A 27,487-nucleotide genomic window follows, 5' to 3' on the forward strand; every position below is an offset into this window, starting at 1 on the left:
AGGGGGAATTCAAAAAGCTTGGTGTTTCGATTCACAAACCCATCAAAGAAACTGTTTATGCTCTCAACTCGTTGCGTAGTCTTCATCCCGGCCCAGAAATATTTTTTCTTGTACGCTGGAATCCACATATGCCGCTCATTGTATAGGGTTGCCAACCATTCATTACTCCCCAGGTTGTAGTTAGCAATAAACGCATTCCAATGGCTCTCAAACTCTTCAACATTTAGACTTTCATAAACTATAACCTTCAACAAGCCCTTATCACCATACCTACAATTCATATGACATAGAATTAAAACATAATTGAAGCAGATGCTTATTATAAAAAAAAAAAAAACAAAAAAAAATGTTGTTGCTATACTAACCGCTCGCATTTCCCTAGTTTTTCTGGAATCTTTCTCATAATGTGCCAAATGCACCATCGATGTCGACTTTGAGGCATGACCTCCTCTATGGGCTTCCTCATGGCCGCTGCCTGGTCTGTCAATATGGCTTTAGGTGCCCGATAATTCATGCAAGACAACCACTCCTTGAATACCCAGTTAAAAGTATCACAATCCTCATGAGAAATCAATCCACAGCCTAACAATATAGACTAACCATGGTGGTTGACCCCCACGAAATTAACAAATGGTAATTTATATTCATTTGTAAGATACGTGGCATCGAAGCATACAACGTCACCAAATTCTTCGTATGTCGCACGACTTCGCGCATCAACCCAAATAATATCTTTCAACCTCCCTTCCTCGTCAACGCGATGTGCATGGAAAAAAAATTCGTTCACATCTTTAAATTTCATAAAAGTAGACATCATTGCGGATGTATCTCCTCCAACCATTTTCATCCTTCTTTCCTTATAGACCTCATGTGCCAAATCTTTAACATTATATTCCACGTTTTCTTGCCCGTCTACTTCCGCGGCCAAACATCCATGAATTTGTGACATGGGCACTCCTTCCTCATAGAAGTTCAACGCCATCTTCCTATCTCTATTACTAAAGCTCTTCATACGATACTCTATGACTAGATTAGACATTCCTGGTGTGGGGGTGTGATTGTCATGTTTTAATACCACTTTCTTCAACACCCATTCCCCCTCGTGATTAAGCCCTGCATATATCTTCGCATTACACTCACATTTTTTTGACTTCCTCTTCCGTTTGCTTAATTCATCCACACACACGACACCACCAACTACGACTCCTGAACCGGACACATCCATAGCCTTAGCCCTTTTCTTCGCTTCCCTCCGCGCCCTCATATCAGGTCTTCCCCAACACTCACACCTCCATGTTGTTGTAATACGGTCTCTACCATCACCTTTAGAATACACACCTTGAGCCCTTGTTACTCCAAATCCAACTTGCTCTGCATATTCTTTGTAGTAGGACTCCACATCTTGCCACGTTTTAAAAACCATTCCCACCATAGGAGGTTCTATAGAGGCTGATATGCGCACATTATTGCTACCGACCACCGTGCCTACTGTCTCATTAGTTAGTGTTGGAGAATGAAATTGCATCCCAATTTGATCTTCAATCACCATGTTCATTGGTGTGGTTTGTCCCTCACTTACCGGGGTGCAACGACTTACAGATTCACCAATGTCAGGTTCTTCTCCACAACCGACTTCCCTCACAGTATCATGAATATCCAGCTCTTCAACTCCCTTATCCTCCATGGTTTCAATCCTTCTTAATAACAATGGTTTCACTTTTAGTACCTGATACAAAACATGAAAGTTGTATATATTTGATTTATTAAATTGGCTGTAATTTAAAAAAAAATTAACCGAAATACTCTTTGTAGAGTGTAATTCAACAACAAAGATTTAGCAATTTGTCACTATAGTACATCGACATGTTATATATATACACATATTTATTAATTCACAAAATAATGAATATTTTTCGCCATTTATTTAGTATCTTCAACAGTAATATTAAATTCAAACAATGGATTTTTATATTAAAATAACAAAGCCTTTCAGTTTATTTAATCATTGAGATATTGAAGGAATATTGACCTTGTACTATCAACTCAATTGTAATGTTATTACAAGATCTATAAGCATCTATCCTAGGTTACTAGGATTACAGCAGATTTCGGTTAAAATAAATCAATACTTTTTTTAACAGGAAATATAACTCCATACTTTATTGGTATTATGTATAATAATACCCTTTTATGCAGACTTTTAAACTTTGGCCATATCTATTATGTATTATGTATAGATCTATAATGTTTAATTTTCGCTATATCTATAAATTTTGGCCATATCTATAATAATGGTATTAAAAAAGGTACCTCAAATTTATATATTCAATCCTATTTTTACAATATAAACCTTCTAATAACATTTGTACATCTCATCTATATTTTTGGCCAGATCTATATTTCACGTCTAAAATTAAGTCATTCAAATTTTTATCTACTACCCTAATATTGCAAATATAAATTGTAATCCGTTTATATTTAAAATACTAATCATAATAGTTTTTAAACAACTAACATGCAACGAATATTACCAGCTTAATAATAGACACATAACACTAATTACATAATAGTATAAAACGACTATGAACATGTGTATATAAGATTATGTTTAAATAGCACTTACCAAATAATTCTATGCGGAAGGCACAATGAAGCGATATGTATATGCTTAAATCTCTAAACCATCCTTTGCAGACGGCTGATCCTTGATGCAAACATATCCTTTAAGGATTCTCAGTCACTTTGATTATTTGGGATGTAGTTCGAACTTGTTACGCAAGAAATATGTACCAGATCCTAAAGCTATAACAATCTCCAAACAGCCAACTACTACCTACCTAATAATTCAAACATACAACTTCTAGCTTATCGAATAAGTTAATGAACAGTAACAAACTCTGTTTACAAACGGACATAAACAGCGTCAACACAAATATGCTTTGTCACCGCAACCGTCAGCAGCCGAATCATCGAACTATAATCAAAATTGCTGAGTTGGCGACGAAGATTGACAAATTAAAGCAATCCAATAGATTAATTGGGCAGCCCTCTTATGCATATACTCAATAGTGGAATTTGCTTCCAGTTGCACTCTGCTGCAAGCTATCAATACAACTGAATACAAGTATAAACCCTATAATTTGTGCTTCTGGGAAAGAGAACAGTGAGTGATGCATGTCAAAATAAATTTACCAAGATAATCATGTTAATTGTTCTAGTTAAGAGCCACTGTGACACTGTATTATCAAAGATATATTAATGGCTCCAACACTGTTAACTTATAACAAAAAAAAAGTACATCAACTAATTCTGAAAAGCTCCATCAAATTTCTAACAGACCAAGTTCATTTATAAAAGAAAGATAACCTGTCAGAATTAAGTTAATGAAATTTCATTTAAAACCAAAGTACCAAATTTGTTTACAGGTGAAAAATTAATTTTTGAAACAAGGTAAAATAATTATTTGGATACATAAGAACTACATTAGTAGAAATATTGTTCTGAAGTCTAATGATAAGGTGAATGGTGCATCACTACTATACATTACTAGTTTTCGGCTATCAATTGCACTCAAGACAATATGAGTGTATTTACAACTGATTCAGGCAACCAACTTATATCATCTAAATTAAGTTGTGCATAAGATAGTTTCTTCATCCAAACATAAAATTGGAGAATTTTATCAATTTCATGAAATGACTCAAATTGAGCTCTCTGATCAAATAGACCGCAGAATAATCAAGTTAGCCAAGTAATGTCAGAAGAATTTATGTTTGAGGGCAGCCCCACAGCAACCAAAGTGCAATTATGTCAAACTATACTGACAAAAGGAAAAAAAATCAAGATTTATCCAAAATGGTGTATTACATCAAAAGTCCTTAAAACCAGAGGTCAACTATTTTTAGTAAAGGCCTAATCACGTATATTGTTGATTGCAATAAGAATTTTAAGAAATCCCTGGCTTTCCATGTGACATAAATTTGGACAACACCAAATAGGCAAAATATATACTGCACCATTATATTTAATAGTATGAGCATGCAAATTGATACAAGGAAAACAGGGTACAGCATTTGACAAAGTTTTATGTATATTTGACAAAGCTAATACAACATTGATGAACAGGTAGCTAAACAAGATAACTAATTGTTCCATATATTTAGCAGACTTTAGTGAGAACAAATTATGACATTTCTAAGAACTGTATCTTAGTGAATTTAAGATAAATTACAAGCCCCTTAGAAATTATATCTTAGTGGATTTAAGATAAATTATAAGCCTCATAAAATTATAATTTTAATACAATAAACTGGATCTTTCAAATTTACCCATTTGTGTTATTTTAGCCCTTCTAGTATGCAGAAACATGTTTCAAGAACAGATAAACTTTAAAGAAGAGTCCAAGACCCTTGAACTTAAAGTGGTTTCAAACTTTTAAAGGTGATATGGGCTTTTTTATAGTGAAAGATGACATACCAAAGCTAAATGTTTTAGGTGAAATTTGTTTTCAAGAACAAATATTCTCAAAAAGAATTAAAAAAAAGGGTGGTTGGATAAATAATATTTTCGATTGTCTCATGTCAAACAATAACAAGTGTTTGGTTATGTTGTTCTTGTATCAAAACATTCTTCTCTACATTGAAGATGATAAGTTAAACTATCCAAGATTTGGGTTTTACTGACTCAATGTAGGAAAAAAAGGATGTTCATAGATGTAAAAGAAGGTCATTTTCTAACTATACACTATTAAACACAAATTATTACACCTAAACAAGCTACTAACAAGTAGTGGCAAGTGAAGGGTCAAGCCACGAGGAAAAGCGAGATGAAATGCAAAGGTTGTGTATCAAGCTAATTCGAAGTTGGGAGAAATGGTTTGGTCTAACAACTAAGCAAAGCCCAGCAACAAACTTAGGTAAGTTCTATCAAACTTAAAACATTAGGGAATGGGGATCCACACAAAATCATGGTAATCAAGATAATTGGGGTATGAATAAACTAAAGCTTAGCCATGACTATGTAGAGAGAAATTAATCAATTAAAGCTTAGCAAAAACTAGAACGTAGAGAGCAACTAACAGTATACAAAACCAATTCTCCAACTCCTAAGCTTTGATCCCTCCTAGGCCTAATCAATCAATCAATCAAAGTCTTAATCCCATAAGTGGGGTCGGCAAAATGAACAAAATTTTATTATTCTGTGTAGCCATCAACAAAAATCTTCCTCCTCCATCCCTTACGATCCAATGCCTCATCCTCATGCAAATCCATATACTTCATATCCATCCTAACTCCTTCCAACCAAGTCATTTTTGGTCTCCCTCTCCCTCGTTTAACCCCTCCATGGTCTAACTCTTCCAGTCTTCGTACCGGTGCTCCCTCAGATTTTTGTCTTACATGCCCAAACCAACACAGGTGATTTTCCTTTAGTTTGTTTGCAACACCTATCACACCTATTTTCTTGCGAATAACCTCTTTTATGATTCTATCTCTTAGAGTGTTCTCGCACATCCACCTTAACATGCGCATTTCCGTAACCTCCATCTTTTTAATGTGCTTCTTTTTGGAAGCCCAACATGCATTCAATTAAAACAACCTAAGCTCATATTCATGCCAAACTTAGATCTTACGATCATGCTCACAATCAAGGGTAGCTAAGCCAATCAAGTCAAGAAACATGTAAACCTCTATCGAATCACTTTAATCAATATGCATTAATCACTTAATTCCTTACAAGCACAACTTGTTAAAAATAGATACACTTGATATTTACAACAAATAGTTGTTAATTTATGAATGATGAAAAAAAATTTGCCGTATCCCGTTCCCGTATCCGTAACCGTTTTTGTCCCCGCATTCCTTACAAGCTTCTCGAAGGGCCGTTTGGCCAATAATTTCTGACGGTAAGGCTGGAGCTTGAGAAAGACCATATCTCCAATTTCGAATTGCTCATCTCTCTGGTGTTTGTCTGCATTCTCTTTCATTAATTGTTGGCCACGCAACAAATTCAATCTCAATTCATCGAGCATGTAATCCCTTTCGCGCAATTGCTCCTCCAAGGACCCCACCATTTTTAGGCCCGATTGCACACGCCACAACTTAGGTGGCTCACAACCATAGACCACCTTGAATGGGGTGGTCTTAGTGGCGCTGTGCGGTGAAGTATTGTAAGCATACTCTGCCCACGGCAGCCACTGAGCCCAAGTTTTGGGCTGGGTGGATGCGAAGAAACGCAGGTTCACAATCTCATATTGGCCGTCGGACTGCGGGTGATAAGCGGTACTCCTTTGTAATTGCGTCCCCTGTAGCCGGAACAACTCACGCCAGAAAATACTCATAAAAATGCGGTCCCGATCAGAGACAATAGAGGAGGGAAAACCATGCAGCCGAACTATCTCTTTGACAAAAACTCCGGCCACCTTAATGTCGTCGAATGGGTGCTTTAGCCCTATGAAATGCTCGTACTTTGATAGGCGGTCCACAACCACCAGAATAGTGTTCACCCCCTTGGATATGGGTAACCCTTCGATGAAATCCATCAAAACCTCTTCCCAGACCGCCGTCGGCACCGGTAAGGGTTGCAGCAGCCCCGTCGGTTGCCTTTGCGACGCCTTGTTGCGCTGGCAAACATCACAGCTCCTCACGTACTCTCCCATGGTCTTGCGAAGGCCCGACCAGTACCACTCCGCCGCCACCCGGAGGTATGTTTTTACCTCGCAGTCGTGACCTCCTGTGGGAGCGTCATTATATTCTTTAAGTAATTTTGGGATTATGCTGGATGATTTTGGAATAACTATCCTTCCCTTTTACAAGACTCAGCCCTCTTCATAAGTAAATCCATTGGGCCCTTTCATGTCTGGCCCAAAACTTTCCTTGATCCACTGATTAGTGTCAATTTTCTTTTGCAACTCTTCCCAGTTAATTCCTTGAGTGTACACTAAGGCTCCAAACTCGCACCCCTTACGACACAAGGCGTCGGCCACTCGGTTGGAGGCCCCCGGCCTATAACGAACCTCGAAATTGAACCCGACTAGTTTGCGCATCCATTTTTGGTATTCATACCCACCTCCCATTGTTGAGTAATATACCGCAAACTTTGTTGATCGGTCCAAACAACAAAGTGTCGGCCCAACAAGTAATGCCACCATTTGACTATGGCTAGACAAATAGCCATGAGTTCCTTCTCGTAGATGGACTTCCCCCGAGCCCTTACTACTAAGAGATTACTAACGAATGCAATGGGCTGGTTTTCTTGCATCAACACGGCCCCATGTCCATAACCAGAAGCATCGGTTTCTACAACAAATTCCTTGTCGAAATCCGGCATAGCCAACACCGGAGCGGTGGTCATCGCCACCTTCAATTTTTCGAAGGCTTGAGCCGCTTCCTCGGACCACCCAAACGCATCTTTCTTGAGTTGAGACGTAAGAAGCCCGGCTAATTGGGCATAACATGCCACGAATTTGCGGTAGTAGCCCGTCAAACCCAAAAATCCTCTCAACTCCCTTAAATTTTGTGGGCTATCCCAACTGATTATGACCCTTATCTTTTCTTGTTCCATGGCCACTCCTTGACTTGAAATCACATGGCCTAAATAAGCAACCTCATACTTCCCAAATTCACATTTCTTGTAATTAGCATACAAGTCATGTTGAGCCAGTTTCATGAGAAATTGTTGCAAGTGTGCTTGGTGTTCCTCTTCATTCTTGATATACACGAGAATGTTGTCGAAAAACACTAGAACGAACTTTCTCAAAAAGGGCCGAAAAATATCGTTCATTAACGACTGGAACGTGGTCGGGGCATTGGTTAGCCCAAACGGCATCACGAGGAACTCGTAGTAACCCTCATGAGTCCAGAAAGCCGTCTTATGGGTGTCTTCGGCTTTAACTCGGATTTGATGACAGCCGGACTTCAAGACGAACTTAGAAAAAATTACCGCTCCATGTAGCTCATCCAACAACTCATCGATTACCGGAATCGGGTATTTATCCGGGACCGTTTCCTTTTTGAGGGCACGGTAATCGACACAAAACCTTCATGATCCGTCTTTCTTCTTTACTAGCAAAATCGGGCTTGAAAACAGACTAGTTGAGGGCTTGATAATACCGGCTTCCAACATTTCTCGGATCAATTTTCAATTTCATCTTTTTGTATTTGTGGATACCGATACGGCCTTACACTAACGAGGTTGCTGCCTTCTTTCAAAATGATTGAGTGTTCGTGGCCCCGAGTCGGTGGAAGTCCATTAGGCATATTGAAGACTTTAGCAAATTGCTCCAAAATGGACTTCAAAAATTCTAGCGGATGAGCCTTGGGTTTGGGCCCATTTTCAACTTGGGGCCCAACTTTAGTTTACTCCACTTGATTCACCTCCGCCCAAATCCCACTCTTTTCCTTACCCAAAATCCGAAACATGGCTTTAAGGGAGACCTTGGCTGTTTCTAATGACGCGTCTCCGACGAGCTTCACCAGTACTCCGGCCACCGTGAACCTCATTTTATGAGTCTTCCAGTTCGTGGTGACGGTCCCAAGTTTTTCCAACCATTGCACCCCGAGTATTACGTCGGCATTTCCTAACCCAAATGGTAGGAAGTCTTCCACCACGGTTATGCCACCGGTTAGCCTTACTTGAACACCTTGTCAAACCCCTCTTCCCTTCACGGTATCACCATTACCAAGTGACACCCCAAATTCACCACCCTTCGTTAGTGGTAATTTAGCCTCTTCAACGAGTGATAAATAAACAAAATTGTGAGTGGCCCCGGGGTCGACCATGACCACCACCTCTTTTCCTTATATCACTCCCTTCAACTTCATGGTTTTCGGGTTGGAAATTCCGACCACCGAACATAGTGATACCCCTACCGCCTCCTTGGGTTCCTCTAACTCCTCGTCGAACTCCCTTTTTTCCAACTCGTCATCATCACCACCATCTCCGGTAAACAAGACACTCAATTCCTTCTTTCTACATCTATGCCCAATCCCCCATATCTCACACATCGGAAGCAAAGTCCCCTTGCCATCTTGTCTTGTAGCTCACTTTCCGTCAACCTTCTAGGCTCGTTACCTGACTGTTGAGTGGATTGAACCGAATTGGGCAGTCCGACACTAACGGATCCACGAGACTCCAAGGCCCGTGGCCACGGCTGGCAGCCCATATGATTGAATGAGCCCACCTCCAATTCTACCCCCAGAGCCCGACTGGCCCCCACTCACTCCACTTGGCCTAGGCCCAACACTGGCCTTTCCTTTGCTAACTCTGTTTCTTTCTTCAATTTTTCCAGCAAAATCCATAGCCGTATCAAGTGTTGCCGGATCTAACAACCTCAATTCAACTTTTATGTCTTCCTTCAGCCCATTGATAAACTTCCCCCTCATTATTTCTTCTGGTATTTATTCTAGAGGAAAAGCCATCTCTATGAATATTCTCCTATACTCTGCTAGTGTGTGAGTAACGGCCAACCATTGTTCTTGGAGGGTTCCGGAGGTGGCCGGACGAAACTTCTTTAAGAGTCGGCAACAGAGATCCGTCCAATGTGCAAATGGTCGACGGCGGTTCTCCCAGTGGTACCACTGCAGGGCTGGACCTTCTATCGCCACCACCGCGGCGGTGACCTTGTCTTGATCGGTGAGTTGATAGAAATCGAAGTACATTTTGGCCCTCATGACCCAATTATCGAAGTCCTTACCCTCGAACACCGGCATATCCAATTTCTTGTGCTTCCAACGCCCCTCTCCTCCTCTTTCATCGTTCCATCCACGTGGGTCTCTTGTCCTCCATTCCGGCATACCAAATCCCCTCGCAATGGAAGTACGAACCTCATTCTCGCCGTGAATTTGGTTGTTTTCGCCCTCCACCGTGTGGATTGGCGGTGGTCGGGGAATCGTGGTGGTGGCAGCCACAGCTGCTTTAAGTTCTGCTAGAAATTTCTCGTTCTCACACGCCATCAAATTCGCCTGAACCTCTTGGTCGTTCCGGAATGGTCGATTCGTCCCTCCAAACGAATTTTATCCTCCTCCTGGCGTTTCTTCTCCGCCTCAAACAAAGACGCAAAGTTGTCGGTGATGGCTTTCTGAGTTTCCGCCATGGCCCAACTCACCGCCTCCGCAACCGCCCGCCCAATCGAGGCATCCTTACCCGTGAGTTTTTCCTCGATCGACAAAAGCCGAGACTCCACTTCCTGCATTTTTCCATCCACGGCATCAGCGCATTGGCTTAAGGTGGGCCCTGCCATTTTTTATATAAATAACGGAGGTTTCGGAGTGGTGGTTTCCGGTCGCCGGCAGTCGCAGGACAATAGCTCTGATACCAATTTGTAATAAACTAAGGCTGTAATTCACTCAATAATGAAAAGAAGGACTGATTTCATTAATATTCAACAATGAAAGGGATACAAAAGTAGCTTGAGGCTACTACTCTCCAAGCAACTTGAGGCTGCTAATCTCCAAGTTTCCTCACAATTTTCTGAGTACCTTCTCAATTGCATATATTAAATTACTTATACTAATGGTCAGGATATTGACCTTAGAGCTTACTTGTGATTACTAAGCTAAAAAAAAGAAAAACCATAATAAAACAACTAAAAGTTGCTTGCTTCCATTCCTTCTTCTCTTCTTTAATTAAACTTATCCTCTAGAAAATTGGAGTTTCCCTGCTTCCTTGTTCTTCTAGTCAATTGGAGTTGCTTTGCTTCCTTGTTGGTGCCTGTGCTTAACTCTTCTATTGTAGACTTTTATCGGTTGACCCGAGTTCATCACAAAAAACCTCACACCTATGAAGACTAAAAGATCTGTTGTGACTAAGGACCAAATGCCTGAAGCTGTATTAGTAACTAAGGTTGAATTTGACAAGCATGTTCAGAAATTACTAAACCATGTGTTATAGAACCCGAGGTGCTAAATTATGACCCAAATGCCACTTGGGCTAACATTGAACAGGATAGAATTGAGGGATTTGAAAGAGAGATATTGAGAGGGAGAGGTGCTGGTAGAGATGGAGGTAATGGGAGAAGAAGAGAGAGGGGATAGGAGAGGTGCTGGTAGAGGAAGAGGTGAGAGAGAGTCTAGGAGAGGTAGAGGGGGCAGGGAGAGGAAGAGGGAATGCACTAGAGTGTTGGTTCACCATTTCCCCCATTGGCAACCAATGCAAATTAAGCAACCTCAAACAAGTCTTTCCTGGTACCAAGTGCTCCAGAACACAACCATTCAATCATACCACCCTTGAAGAACATTGGAGAGTTTGGTGCAGGAGCTAGATGAATGAATCATCTAAGTCTTCTAGGGTGTCATCTATTTGACAAAAAAGAATGCCTAGGACAACTTCTAAGAGGAAAGGCATTGTGATTAGTTCTAGTACAAGTGGTGGAGGTGAGAGTGATGTGAATAGTGCTGAAGTTAGGAATGGGATTAGCTTAGGGGATGATTATGTTGACACTATGATGGTTGTGTATGATGATGGAGTGGATGGTAATGAAGAGGATGAAGGATACATTCCTGTGAGAGTGATGGTAAAGAGATGAGTGAAGATACAGAAGAAGAGAGTCTTGAACTAGAAGATGAGATTGAAGAGGATGAATATGGGCCCATGATTGTAGATTCATATGACCTATTTGATGAACCTTAGTTTGAGTGTGAGAATGAAGAAGATAACTACCTAACTAAGTTGTATAATAATGGAGAAGTGTACAAAGATAAAGGGTTTGGGAAAATTGTGTTGAAGGACAAGCAACATCTAATGGATGTTAAAGAGACTATTGCATACAGTGTGGGTTTGCAATAGTGGTAGATTATGCTAGTAACCTGAGGTATGGTGTTAGCCCGTTAGGTGTTCTGATGTTAACTATAGGTGGAGATTATATGCATTTGTACTACTACCGGATGGTACAGTACAACCTGTGCAATTAAAAGCATACAGAACTCAGAACACACATGCTATACTAGGAACAATATGGTGAATGTGAAATGGGCTCAGAGAGTGTTACTAGATGACATCGGGCCTAATAATGACATCCTTACTGACTCTTAACGAGCTTTTATGGAAGAGATATGGAGTGGAAATGGCCCCAAGAACTTTATACAGAGTGAGAACTAAGGCCTTGGAAGAAATTCATGGTGGCCATGATATTTCTTACAATTCTTTGCCCATGTACTGTGATGTTATTAAAAAACTCAACCCAGATTCTAAGGCCTTTTGTGCTTCGACTAAACTTGGTGTTTAGTTCCAATTTCATTCTAATACCCACTAATTTTGTGATTTTATAAATTTTATTTATAAGTTAAAATTTATTTTCTTATTTTAATAAAACTATAAACCTATTTTAAGTCTAGTAGGATACTTATGATAAGATTTTATTTAAATATCCCCGTAACCCAAATTGTATGAGGTGAAAGCTTTTATTAGATGCCCTGACTTTCTCTTATTTTTACTTGTTCCTTTTTCAATCTTGCGTGTCTCCCTCATCCTCAAATCAATTTACTTTACTACTTTGATGATAATCACTCATCATCAGATTATTTCATATGCTATCACCATGTGTAAAATTTCATTCATGCGTGGACTTGAATGATAAATCTTATAGTATAATTTCTTTCTCTTATCCGAAAGGTAATCACATGCATGTTGCCGAAGTTGTTTAATTATTAATTATTGTTGTATTGTTTGTATTTTGTATTATCATGTGTAAAATTTATAATTTTGTTATATATATGATCAAGATTTACATATATATAAGTGTGTGGTATTATATGATTTGATTTGAATATCATATTACTTTTGTTGTATATAATTAATTGTGCAATTATTTTTAGGGTTTTAATGTTGTTGCTATAGGAAGTATTGTTTCATTGAGGTTTTAGGGTTATTAATGCAGAGTATTACTTTTTGGGTTGTGAGTTAATTATTTTGGGTGCTAGTATTATTACCCTAAGAGTTGAGATATTTATGAATCGAATTGTTATGTTATTTGGGAACCTGTGTCATTGTTGAGATGTAAATTATTAGTTTGTTAATGATTATTTGATCGAAGCATGAGATCAAAAGCTGGAGTATTAATATTTTGTTCTTGGTTTGAGGCTCGGCGTTATATACCTTAGTCCTTGGCATGTTGGTAAGCGGATGATCATGAGTTAAGAATGAGGTGCAATCTTTATTATTTATTTTTCTATGGTCCCCTCCAGTGGGAATTGACCCGTATGTGGTTTGGTTCAAGGTATTTTCTGGTTATTGGGAGTATTCAAGTTTTTATACTTGTTGGTTTGTTATTTGAATTACCCATGTCTAAGGCTAGGTATAGATCAAAGAGCATAGCACACTTATTGGGTATGAGTTGATTGAGTGAAGGATTGATTTTATTCGAGGTCGGACATAATATAAAGTTTTTAACCCTTGGGGTGTATATGTGTAATGTAGTTTTGAACTACATTGTTTAAGTGATCTAGTAATACTAATTATTATGTTATTCTTTGTATTCTGATATGTGGTGATTACTCAGCTTTTGCTGACGTGTGTGTTGTTTTGTTGTGCAATTTGTGTTTGCGGCCATGTCTTTTTCTTATGGTGGCCCTGCGACGATCCATTTTGGAATTTGTCCTTAATGGTGAGCAGTCAAGTTTGTCTAAACAGGTTGATCAAGTGGTCGTAGCTAAAGGACCTCAAGTGATTCGATTAGTTTGTTATAACAAGTTTGTAAAGTTGTATAAATAGCTCACCTAGATTTATTGAGTTGTACAGTTGGGATTTTGTAAGCCTTAACACTCGACAAGTTGTTGAGTGTGGCGGTGATACCTCCTATTTAGGTGTATGCTTCCGCAATTTTATTTAAAGGTTGTCTATTTCTCCTTTATTTATTGTTTATTATAAATTAGTAAATCGGGGGTGTTACATTCATAGTATTTTGGACTGCTTTGTTTGGCATTTGAATAATGTAAAGGTGAAAATTTTGTTTCTTTTCCATTTCCTTTCCCTATATAAATTTTCTTATTAGTGTCTATGTTTACTCACACTTAACATTTGCATATGCTTGAGTAGGAAATTGATGTAGCATTGACAAATATGGCCAAAAGTGGGGAGAAGATACAATTGTAAACACTTGGTGAAGAATTTCAAGCCCAACTTCCGTGGCTTGCTGATGTTTCCTTTGTTTTGGAAGGCTTGTGGGCATACAACCCGTCCACATTCAAGAAGGCTATGAAAGCACTGGAAAAAGCCAATCCATTAGCTTTGGTATAGTTGTCGTTGGACCCAGTCAACTTGGTAAAAAAATGCCTATAACCTAACAATCAAATGTGATATCAACAAGTCTAATTTTATTGAAAGCTTCAATGCCACTTTACTGGAAGGTATTGATAGATGCAGACCAGTATTGACTTTACTGGAAGGTATGAGACTTAACTTAAACTTAATAAGTATTAACAGTGGTTCTTACAATATATAATGCTTATAGTTATGTAATTTGTGTACACAGGAATTAGGAGATTGACTATGGTGAGAATGGCTACCAGAAGGGAGAATGCTTAGGGTTAAAATGATGATATTTGTCCCAAGATGCTGAAAATGCTGCAAGTAATAACTAAAGAGTCTAGGAGCTGCAAATGTGATGGGAGTATGAGATTTTGGATGGGAAGTCAGTTCTTCCCGTTAACCTTGGGAGAAGACTTATGTGTGCAATACTTGGCAACTAAGCGGATTGCCTTGTAAGCATTCTATGAGAGCAATTTTACATGCACATGATGACCCACATAAATATATAAGTGAGTGTTACTCAGAATATACAAGCTTGCATATGCCAACAATAGAGGGATTGGAAGACTAGCAAGAAATAGAAAGAGAGAAGAGGGTGAGCAAGCAAAGAGAAAAAGATAAAGTGCAACAAATGCCAATAGTATGGGCATAATTCACAAACATGCCAATAGTATGGGCATAATTCACAAACATGCCAAAGTGGCCTAGGAGAGGCGCGAGAGAATGGTTCCCTTATATGTCTGATTTGTAGGTGAGCGAGATGTGTCTGCTTATGTGGGAGTCCGCTTCTACGCAGGAGGTATCCAAAGCTACATTTCTTTCCAAAAGCATGGCTTTAGCTATTACAAACCTGACTTCTATTTCTTCTTACTAGAAAGAAAAGACAGCATTGGGTCTAGGAACAAGCATGAGCAAGAAGAAAAAATACCACAGCAAAAAAATAAGGGTGTCCTTGAGCCAACCAGACCCGAATTGGGCATCCTCATCACAACCAACAAGAATGGCAACCAGATTAAACAGCCAAGGGAGGTGTCTCATTATCACAACTTGCTCCTTAGTTGGGATATATGTATGGCTTCTGTGTCATATGGTTTTAAACATTAGTAAACACTATTAGTTTACATGTGTATGCTTGTTTTTTGGACAAATTTGAAGCATTTTGTAGTTAGGTTTATGGACAACTTGAACCATATGTTTGCTGGTTTTTTGGGACATATTTAAAGCATATGTATACTTGTCAATTTGAACAAAGAGTAGTTACATTATAAAATTTGTGCAGTGTCCTAATATTATTGCCATCTTTCAATTATTATCAATTACCAAATTAGGACAACTTTTTGTTGTATTCAATGAACAAAATACTGCATAACAGGATTGAGTAACAAAATATTGCACATTTTTATTCATTAAGAAACACATTACATCACTTGCAACTAGTTCTTAATACAGAAAACTTGGAACACCTTAAACCATTCTCCCTAATACACCATTCCCACTAACATCACTTAGAAACAACAAATACCAAAACAAAATACATAATTAGAGCCATGTTAACAACTAATTTGATATATTTCACCAATTCATCAACCTTATCAACAACACTAGCAGCGCATACACCTTGTTAACCTCCAGTTCATCCCAGCCCTAATTACATCTCCTTCCTTCAACCAAACAAAAAAATCGCAATCCATGCACTTAAAGAACAATCTTCGTGGGTTCTTTGTGGTCTCTGATATCTTCACTACAGCAAATTGGGGGGGGGGGGGGGGGGGGGAACACTGTCGCAACACACGTGCTTAACCCATCCTATTTTATCATCCATGGTGATAGGTTTCGCATATGAAGATGAGCGCTGATTTTTCATGGTTGTACTCAGAAAATTTGCAAAAATTAGGGTTCATGAAATGGGGGAAATTAGGGGAATTGGTTAAACTAGGGTTTACATAGGGAAATTTGGGGAAATCGTTTAAAAGGGAAGTAAGGGGTTAACTTTTGGAGGGAAAATAATTAAAAAAGGTTAAACCAATCTTTTAGTAATTACTTAACTAGGGTTAGGCTTAAAGTTATTCTAATCCATCATTAATGTTACCAGTAAGCATAAGTGAATAATTGTAGTTTACCATTGATAATAAGTATTTTTGCAGTTTACAACTTAGAAAAATAGAAAGTTCAGTGTTACCATTGAGAATTTCCCTATTTTTTTTTTTAACCATGTAGTAGTTGCTATCAAAGAGGCTAATAAGGACTTGGATTCCATGATGATTAGTGAATCAAATGGGTCTATGCCCATGAACAAAGAATAGTTTAAAAAAAAAAGGAAAAAATGAAGATGAGCAACAAGTGTTGCAAGCTAAAATCTCTTTCAATGATAACTATGATACATGTGATTACAAAAGTTTCAATCACGCAATAGAGGCGGTCTACGATGATGTGCTTACGGCAATGGACGTGGCTAAGGAATAGGGAGAAATGAACAAAACACCAAAAAATTTAATAGAGGTGAAGCTTCCACAAACAAAACTATAGATTGTAATAGATATGGCCAATTTGCATGGAAATGTAACTCAAAACGATGCAGAAAGGAACTATTCTTATTGAAGATAAAGAATATGTAAAAGATTCAACCATGCGATTCACTCTCAAAAATGATGACAAGAGAGATAAAAGTTGTACTAGGTTTCATGATAATAGAGCAATAACCATATGACAAGAGATAAAACCAAATTTGTTGATGTGGACACGAGTATGACGGGTAATGTAACTTTTGGTGATAGCTCAAAAGTAAAGATTGAGTTGTAAGGTATGATCATGATTGAATTAAAATATTAAAGTCATAAATTAATTCTACATGTCTACTATTTTTCTAACTTAAGAAGTAATATCTTAAGTGTGGGTCTTAGAGATTAAGTGTGGGTCTTAGAGATTAACAGATGTAAACTAATAATGAAGGGACAAAAGTTGTGGCTACGTCAATAATTTGATAGATACACTAAGCTTACAACCATAGTCTCCATGACAAAGATTAGAATATTCTTGATAAACGTACAAACAATTAGATCGGTATGTTTGAAGATAGTTTGAAGATCTTTCTTTGAACTTGGAAGTAGCATATGAGATTTTGTCACCTCAATTTTTAAGGACTAAAGGGCTAGGATACAAGAAATGGTACTAACATTACCCTGTGTTGATCATCCAAATCAACTTTGAGAAGCAAACATTTAAGGAAGCTTTTTCCAAAACAAACCAATTCAAAAGCAAAAAAACCACTTGAGTTAGGGCATTCAGATTTATGTGGACCTATCAAACCCCCGTCAATCGGTAACAATTCACATTTCATGCTTTTTATTAATGATTATAGCAAAAAAACATGGGATGATATTTACAAAAGTTAATTTAGAATAAATGCAAAGCTTAATAGAGAAAGAAAGAGATTATGAAATAAAAGCATTGAGGAGACAGGTGGTGAATTCACAATTAATGAATTCAACACATATTATGAAGACTAAGGAATTCACCGGCTGCTTAATGTCCTAGAACACCACACCATAATAGGGTAACTTAAAGGAAGAATAGAATCATTTTCAACATGACAAGATCCAGTTGAAAAAGAAGAAGATGACAAATGGATTTTGAGCATAACAGCTACATGTGCAGTTTACTCGTCAAATTGTTCACCAACAAAGAGTTTTATGTGACACCTCAAGAAGAAGAAGAAGAAGCAGCTTATAATTTTCTTCCATATTTTGAGGATGAAAATGAAGTTAACTGTGCATTGGATAAACCATTGGCCACCCCAACTTCTTCCCCCCATACATCTTCATTTATTTTCAAGATTGAGTGGAGATTCATCTCGTAGAAGTGAAGGACCAAAGAAATATAGTTTTCTAATAAGTGACTTTTATGTCACTTTTAGGGTACTTTTATGCTTATTTTCTGGTTTAGTTTCTAATAATTTCTTTAGTTTTACGCTTCATTTCTCTCTTTCTTTTTTTCCTTATTTGATCTTTATTTTATGTACTTCCTCCGTTTTTTTAATATTGCACCACTTACCTTTTAAGGAAGTTTCACATTTATTACACCATATCCATTTTAGGAAAAGAAATTTATGTGTTCACACTATAAATACCTAATATACCCTTACTTTTCAACCCTTACTTTTATTTTGTGGATACAACCACATGGGCAACTTGGTATTTCTACCTTTCTCTCTCATCCTTTTTTCCACTATCAATAAATTTGTGCCAAACCCTTATGGTGCAATAATAAAAGAACGGAGGAAGTATTTCAATAGTTTTTAATAGTTTTTAGCTTATTTTCTTAATTTATTTAAATTCCCTTATTTTCTATGTTTATATTTTAAGTTTTTAGTTCTTGTTATATAATAGTAAAACAAAATATGATGAGTGACATTTATGTCACTCTTAGGAAGTAGTTGATGAGTGACATTTATGTCACGCTTAGGGTAGTGTTTATGCTTTGTTTTAGCTTGTCTTCAGGTGTTTTGTAGTTGTTTTGTTCAAATAATGTGTTCATACATGTCTCGATATGTTTTGGATGAAATCGCGTACATGCTTAAATGCTTCCCTTTATCGCGTGTTTTCACTGTTGCCTTTACCTTATTGCTTCCCTTGGTGCTTGTGCTTAGGTATTTGAAGTCTTGGATTGCAAAGAACAGGACAAGTAAGCACGAGAGTAGAATCAAAGAAGCAAGGTGCGAGGGAGCGCAAAATGTGCGCGAGAGCGCGGCCGTAGTGCGCGGGCGCGCAGCCTGTTAGAAACTTCAGAATCGAGGCAAAGAGATTTGCGCGGGTTGTGAGCGACCTGTGCGCGGGCGCATACTCCCTTGCGCGGGCGCACACCCAAGGCGCGCGGGCGCACAACTCAACCAACAAGCCCCAACCCACATAGGCGCGGGCGCGCAGCCGCCTTGCGCGGGCGCACAGTTACCTTGCCCGGGCGCACACCTACCGTGTGCGGGCGCACAGCGAGCCCTGTTTCAACGTTTTTGCGCGTATCTATTTATATTCGAGGCTTGTTTTTGTAGGGGAGGACCGGATATTATTAGATCTTTTTCTCTAGTTTTAGGAGAGCTTCTCTCTCTTATTCTCTTGATTTGATTGTAACTAATAGGATGCATGAGAATGATCCTTATTAGTGTAGACCTCTTTCATTGATTTGCCTAGACTATTGCATGAGAATGAATTGTTTAGGTAGAATCTTGTGTTCTTTGGCATGCGTTTCATAATAATCATTATTATTCCTCTCTTTCTAATCATATTTGACACCCCCGTATCCCTAGCGTCTTTTCCCGATGATTTAAATCATCATTTTCTTGCTTATTTGTAGTTTTAGTGTTCTTACTCAACAAAACAAAAAAAAAACAATCCCCTTTTTACTCTCGCATTAGTGATTATTGATGTTGAATTAGTGTGCTTCCCTAGTGGTTCGACCCTTTACTTGCCACTAACTAGTTTGGTGTAAGTTTAGGTATTATAAATTTCTAATTTGGTTAGGGTTAGTAGACCAACGACCTACTCTTACCCGCGATCAAATTTTGGCGCCGTTGCCGGGGAAGCGGCTTGTTTAACATTTATTTTTGCTATTGTTAGAGTCATTTTATTTGCTTTCCTTTCTTTTATTTTGCTTGTTTAATCCTACTTGTCATTGCTAATCGTGTGCTTAGCTTTGTTGTATTCAAAGAGAGATATGGCAAGACAAGAGGATGACCTTCTTTTTAGGGAGTTTGGAAACCCGGAAATCTATGAGCTCACGAGTGGTATACTTCTCCCGACCACCGAGACTAATTTCACAATCCATCCACAATATGCTAGGATGGTGCAAATTGAGCAATTTTCCAGAGGCGTAAGTGAAGACCCCATTGAGCATTTGGACCGATTCCTTGAGTTGTGTGCAATGATGCAAACAAATGAAGTGAGCCAAGATTACATTCGTATGCATCTCTTTTGGCAATCTCTCACCGGAAGAGCAAAGAAATGGCTCAAGCTTTGGAAGCCCAACTCTCTCACCACATGGAAGGAAGTTGCGAAGGTCTTTCTCAAGAGGTTCATTTCCGATGAGCAAACCGCAAAAATGAGGAGGAAGATAGCTTCCTTTGAGCAGGAACCGGATGAAACTCTTGGGGAAGCATGGGAAAGGTTAAGGATTTGATTAGAGCATGTCCTCATCATGAATTCGATCAACCGTAATTTGCTCATGAGACTCTTCTATGATGGCTTGGAGCCAATGTCAAGGACCAATTTAGATGCGGGTGCCGGTGGCCAATTGATTAAGATCCCTCAAAGCCAAGTTGAATCTACAATTGAAGAAGTGGCTACTAGCTATTCTTGGGGAGGCCAAAGAAGGTCCCAAGGGAAGCAAGGAGATCTTTATGAGTTAGAGAAAGTCGGCCAACTTAAGCACATAGTTGAGCTCTTGAATGAAGGTCTTTCCAAGTTGAACTCAAGTGTTGGTTTGTGTTCAAAACCTTCACAAATCATTGATTTCTCATGTGCTCGTTGTGGTGGGACGGATCATGATGCATCCTATTGTAGAGAGTTCAATCTCAATCATGGTGAAGTTTTGACTTTGAGGGAAAAAGAGTTTGTAACCCAAGCTCAATCCCAACAACTTCAACAACCTCTAAGGCAAGAAAACTCCTACCCCCAAGATGGACCTCTCTTCAATCCACCAACCTAAAACTTTTCCTACCTTTCCAACCAAGTAGAGAACTCTCAAGATCTAAATCATGACCTATGTCCTCAAGCGTATGAAGAAAAATCCCCACCTGACCACACACAAAACCAAATTCTTCAACAACGTCAAATTATCACTCAAAAATTCCAAGAAATCAAATCTTACAATGAAGTTGTTGATTCCCAACTAGCCAAAACTTCTTCTCTCCATTTAACCACAAAACTCCCCTTACAATCATCTACTAACCATTCACATACTTATCAACCCGAAACTTGCAAGGATGAAAAGGTTGTAGATGATGTGGTTGAGAAGAAGGTTCAAGAACAAAATGAGGAGCCATTTGATTTTAGTGAACCAAACAAGTTTGAAGGCCCGGTTCCCTTTCCTTGTAGGCTAGTTGAGAATGTCGTTTTGAAGATCCCTATGGCGGTGAGCGTATGTGGAGTTGATGTGGTCGATGATGTGATTGCTAATGAGAGCTTACCTCCACGTGATGATAAGGTGACAATGAGGCATGATGACTTCCTTGAAGTTCCCGCTTGGTTTGAAGGCTATCTTGAGGAAGGTGACTTCCTTGAAGTTCCCTCTTGGTTTGAAGGCTCTCATGAGGAAGGTGAGGTTGCCCTTCTTAATATTGAGGATTCCAAGCTCGATCCCCCTTTTAGAAGGAAAAGAAAGAAGAATGAAAAAAGAAGAAGAATCAACAAGAAGAAGAGAAAGAGAAAAGATGAGCCACCATTGGCTCTTGATTCATTCCCTCCTTTTCCTTGTGGTGATGTGAGACCTCAAGGAGTGCTAGTTCTCAAGCTTGGGGGCATCTATGATTCAATTCTCAAGTTGATGAGGGTGATGTTCTTTAATCCACCTTGAATGAGGTGAAGGGTCAAGCTAGAGACCATAAACAAGCGCTTCCCGGGAGGCAACCCGGAGGATTTCTAACCCTTTTTCTCCCCCTACTTTTTTTTCTTTTTGTTTTATTTCTTTGTCTCTTTTAATGTTTTCTTTTGTTTCTTATCTTGCCTTGTAGGTTGCTTTTTGGAAGTTTTGAGCGGAGTGACATTTGGTGAACTCTATTTTATGCTCCTTAATTCTTTTAAGCCAACCTTCCAGTGAGACCTTTCTTATTTTTACTCTTTTACTCTTTCTTTGAGTGCTTAGTTTAGGACTAGTTTTGGAAGAAATTGAATGGTTCGAGGTTGTTTGCATTGGTTCTATGGAACCTGGGATCGTTGTTGTTATCGAACGATCAATTATTTGACGATTAGGACTTATTTGGATTATATGCCTCGTTTGTGAACATTTTTTATTTCTTCCTCTTTCTTTTGTTTTGTTTTCCTTTTTTTGTGGCAAACATGACTATGGCAAGATGAAATAAATTTGTTTTGGGATTCGCTCATGCATTTGGAATTGATTGCTTTAATAATGTGCCATAGAATGTTTTTCTTCCTAATTGATGATGGCCTACACGGTTTGAGAGTGCTTCTGGTTGAGATAGACAAATTTTAAGCTAAGGTAGCAAGGTTAAGAACTATTGAGGACATTTGAACCCTTAGTTCACGGGGTAGTGGTAAGATGGTTTTGCCCTCTATAGTGGATATGAAGCTCTTTAGTTAGTGTTTGCTTACTTCCCATCCCTTGTGAGGTTTAAATTGTTCAAGCCTCCATCAATTTAGTTGAGCGGCGTTTAAGATCCTTGACTATGCGTATCTTAATCCTTCTGTTGTCCTCTAACTCCCAAGATCGTGACCAAGCAGCTCTAGGGGAGGAAAAGGGCACCCTTTTCTCATTTTTCTTTATCTTCTTTTTGTTTTGTTACATATTTTGTTTTTATTTTGCATTTGCTCCTCTTGCCAACCCTTTGAGCCTATTCCCTTTCTTGATTATGAGCCACATTACAAGCCTTATGACCTTTTATTTCCCTAACCGTTAGTTTGTGAAGCATTTCGGTTTGAGAGTTTGTTTTGTGTTGTAATGAAAATGAGAAAGTATTATGCTCTTTGTACCAAGCAAGAAAGTAAATTGTATATATTGTGTGTAATATAGAAAATGCATCCCAGAAAAAGCCGTCCTTAGTTAAAAAAGACAAGGACATCAAATAAAAGTTTCAAAAAAAAAAGTTAGGTTTTGTTTTCTTCCCTAAGTTAAGCATTGAGGACAATACTTCGTTCAAGCTTGGGGGGAGCGATACTTCGTTTTCTTTTTTATGGAATGTTGGTATTGAGTAAGCTTGGGGGAGATGGCATTATTGGTATTTTTGTTTGATGTTTGGTGATTTCTTGAGTTTGTTTTTGAGGTTTGATCACCCTTTTGCTTCACTTAGGAAATATCACCAAAATTTTCAAATTTTTACCCCGCCTTAACCCTTTGCCTTACGTTACAACCCTAGTTAAGACCCTTAGACTTTAGAGGGGTGAGATCAAATTCCGGTGGAGGGAGATATATTTCAACCCTATGGAGAGAGTATGCATAGTTGAGATGTCGGGATGACCCACTAATTCCACAAATTGAATATTTTTCCGGTTCCTTCGTGGAATCATGAGGAGCTAACTAGGGGGTGATTTGAAGCTAGTGGAGAGAACGTGGACCGTCTTACATGGGGCTAGGGCGGAGAATGAATTCTCTAGTTCTCTATGCTTAACTTAGGTTTGTCTCTTTCAACCATGAGCATCTTAGAACGTGTTTTCCCTCATTGTATTGAGAAAGGTGAGTATTATTTGGTGCATGTCTCTTCTTTTTGAGTCCAAATGGAGTATTTTCCGCCTTTGAGCTTGATTGGTTTTCCTAAACCTAGCTATGTTATGTTGGTCATGGTTATGTTTGTTTTTTTGTGTTTGCTTTTCTTTTTATTGTTTTGCCTTGGTTTTTGTCTAGAGTTGTGGGTTAAGCTCTTAGAAAACCCCCACGAGAGCACACTCGTCCTCTGGGGCGATCTAAGGGTTTAAAGGGCTTGTCTTTAGTTGCTAAAATTGACCGTGATTCCTACGAAAGTGCGTTAGTGTATATTCTTTCTCTTTTTAGTTTTTCTTGCTTGAATAAATCATTCTCCCTTTCTCTCGTGTTTCGTGCTAATTTGCTCGAAGACGAGCAAAAGTTTAGCTTGGGGGAGTTTGATAAGTGACTTTTATGTCACTTTTAGGGTACTTTTATGCTTATTTTCCGGTTTAGTTTCTAATAATTTCCCTAGTTTTACGCTTCTCTCTTTTTCTTTTTTTCCTTATTTGATCTTTATTTTATGTATTTCAATAGTTTTTAATAGTTTTTAGCTTATTTTCTTAATTTTTTTAAATTCTCTTATTTTCTATGTTTATATTTTAAGTTTTTAGTTCTTGTTATATAATAGTAAAACAAAATATGATGAGTGACATTTATGTCACTCTTAGGAAGTAGTTGATGAGTGACATTTATGTCACGCTTAGGGTAGTGTTTATGCTTTGTTTTAGCTTGTCTTGAGGTGTTTTGTAGTTGTTTTGTTCAAATAATGCGTTCATACATGTCTCGATGTGTTTTGGATGAAATCGCGTATATGCTTAAATGCTTCCCTTTATTGCGTGTGTTCACCATTGCCTTTACCTTATTGCTTCCCTTGGTGCTTGTGCTTAGGTATTTGAAGTCTTGGATTGCAAAGAAGAGGACAAGTAAGCACCAGAGTAGAATCAAAGAAGCAAGGTGCGAGGGAGAGCAAAATGTGCGCAAGAGCGCGACCGTAGTGTACGGGCACACAGCCTTGTCAGAACCCGCGCAGAAGGACGTAAATTTCAGAATCGAGGTAGAGAGATTTGCGCGGGTTGTGTGCGGGCGCACACTCCCTTGCGCGGGCTCACACCCAAGGCGCGCGGGCGCACAACTCAGCCAGCAAGCCCCAACCCACAAAGGCGCGGGCGCACACTCTGTTGCGCGGGCGCACACCTACCATGTGCGAGCGCACAGCGAGCCCTGTCAGCGTTTTTGCGCGTATCTATTTATAATCGAGGCTTGTTTTTGTAGGGGAGGACCTGATATTATTAGATCTTTTTCTCTAGTTTTAGGAGAGCTTCTCTCTCTTATTCTCTTGATTTGATTGTAACTAATAGGATGCATGAGAATGATCCTTATTAGTGTAGACCTCTTTCATTGATTTGCCTAGACTATTGCATGAGAATGAATTGTTTAGGTAGAATCTTGTGTTCTTTGGCATGCGTTTCATAATAATCATTATTATTCCTCTCTTTCTAATCATATTTGACACCCCCGTATCCCTAGCGTCTTTTCCCGATGATTTAAATCATCATTTTCTTCCTTATTTGTAGTTTTAGTGTTCTTACTTAACAAAACAAAAAAAAAAACAATCCCCTTTTTACTCTCGCATTAGTGATTATTGATGTTGAATTAGTGTGCTTCCCTAGTGGTTCGACCCTTTACTTGCCACTAACTAGTTTGGTGTAAGTTTAGGTATTATAAATGATTAATTTGATTAGGGTAGTAGCTTAACGACCTATCTAACCCTTGATCAAAGTCTTTGTGATATTTATGAAGTTACGAAAAAGAAACAAAAAATTAAATGAATTAGTCCACTTTATTTTAAGGCCAAATATTGGTAAAACTTCAGCTCCTCAAATAGGACATAGATTACTATTGATTATAATTTAGAAAGAAAGAAAAAAAAAAAGTGGGAATTAAATTATTCTATTTGTGGATTTATGCCTATGTATAAATGGGTAGTTGTCATATGAACATGTGCCAGGAAAGAGCACCAGACAGGAGATGTTGAGCCAACTAGGCCAATCTGTAGAATTGTTGCTAGAATTTCATATGACCTGAGAATGGAGGGCACTAGGGCAGCACCCTGTTACAATAGTGAAGTAGCTGGGGTTGTTGTAGGCGGAGGAGTGTGTTACAAAAATCACTTGCTGTGGTTCAGTCATAGGCTGGTTGATAAAATTAAAGCCACTTAATACAGTCAAGATTAAGATAATAAGCCTTAGGCCCTTAGATATACTACATGCTTGTACTTTGTCAACTATGTGACAGTTATACATAAATGCATAAAATATACTAATCTAGACCATGTTGCCCAGAGGTTTGATTTCTGAAGCCACTCTTCCAAATTTGTTTCTTCAAAATTTGTTTCTTTTTCTGTAGCAGCTGGTGAAGATTTTGGGCATGGTGTCCTTAATTTTTAATTGATTTGATATCAAGAGCTATAAAAAGACTAGTTTCATTAGAGTTCTATTTTCATGATCTGCTAGTATAGATGCTTCTTAAACTAAAGTCTGTACATATAAATAATACTTAGAATCCCACTTTAGTTTGCTAGTTAATTTTTTGTCTGTACAAAGCTTAGATGATACATGAGAGGCATATGCTTTTTTAGGGGTATCCTGATGTTGGTTGCTAGATTTCTTCAAACTATGTCAATGATAATTAAGTTTTTCTTCTTGAATAAATTTGCTGGTAAATTAAACTGACGAAATGAAATCAGATAACTAATTGGTTCTAAGACTCTAACTTTACTCACACTACAAATTTGTTTCACCAAAATTAACCTGGCTCAAATTTAAGTCAATCAACATATCAACACCTGTTTTTTTTACAAGAAGAAAAAGGGTTTCATTAATAAACGATGGCCAAAAGGCTTAAAAACAATTCCGAAAAAATCTAAAATTCCAATATAAGTACATATCACCGTAGAATTAATTACATCGCATATTCAATCAACGATTACCTTAATAAAAAGTCATCCGAAACAATACACTTTGTGAGTTAACACGAATTTGGCTTGAAATCCACTTAAGCATAGTTGTTTGAGTGAAAATACTCATATGTTCTTTTAGATACTTCCAAAGATTATGAAACCCTATATCTTCAATAACAAACAAAGAAATGAAACCTAATAGAATAATCACCATCCTAAAGATGGGATCTATTCATTGTAAAAAAATTTGAGGCTTACCATCGGTAAAAATACAGTGGAAGTTCCTACAAAGATTCACAATTGAGACCAGAAAGAAAAGAGATAGAAGAGTAGAGAAAGGAAGAAAAGTGAAGGAAAACCTTAAAAAAAACAGAAAAAATTTAGAGGCTAGAAAAACCCTCCCAAGGGAGAAACCCTAGAGTAACACTGGTATTATTAACTTGGGGGTGTTATTTGGCTTGCATAGTATTTGAACTCGTTAGGACTAACTTTTATCATATGAAATTAGAGGGTATTATTAATTAGGATTAATGGAGTTTATTTACTGTTTATAAGGGAAAAGGGTCGAAAAAGTTCACTGGTGCTAATATGGCCTAGTCTTGTGTTTCATGTTGTGCATTTTGCTATCTTGCTCATTTCCTTTTAGCAGTGTCCTGACAAATAAGAAAATATAAAGTTTTTTTATTTATGCCATTGGTTTTTGATGAATGAATGTATTCCGTTTTCGGTATGGTACTGATTGTCATGTGAAAATATACACATGAAAGGATGCGTATGAAAGATTGATTGTAAATTATTTCATGTATTCTATGTTATGCCTGATGACATCTTTATAAACTTACCGGAACATTATTGACCACTTATCATATGTTCTATTTTTAT

General features: G+C 38.1%; 1 non-coding gene across 1 annotated transcript; it reads right to left on the reverse strand.

Moving 5' to 3' along the window:
- Nucleotides 1–20,328: 20,328 nt before the first annotated feature.
- On the reverse strand, nucleotides 20,329–20,434 carry LOC145606824 (small nucleolar RNA R71). The gene has a single exon (XR_014105441.1). It is a non-coding gene; the product is annotated as a small nucleolar RNA R71 (small nucleolar RNA).
- Between the last annotated feature and the right edge of the window lie 7,053 nt (nucleotides 20,435–27,487).

Source organism: Chenopodium album, chromosome 2, assembly GCF_948465745.1.
Source record: "Chenopodium album chromosome 2, dcCheAlbu1.1, whole genome shotgun sequence".
NCBI lineage: Eukaryota > Viridiplantae > Streptophyta > Magnoliopsida > Caryophyllales > Amaranthaceae > Chenopodium > Chenopodium album.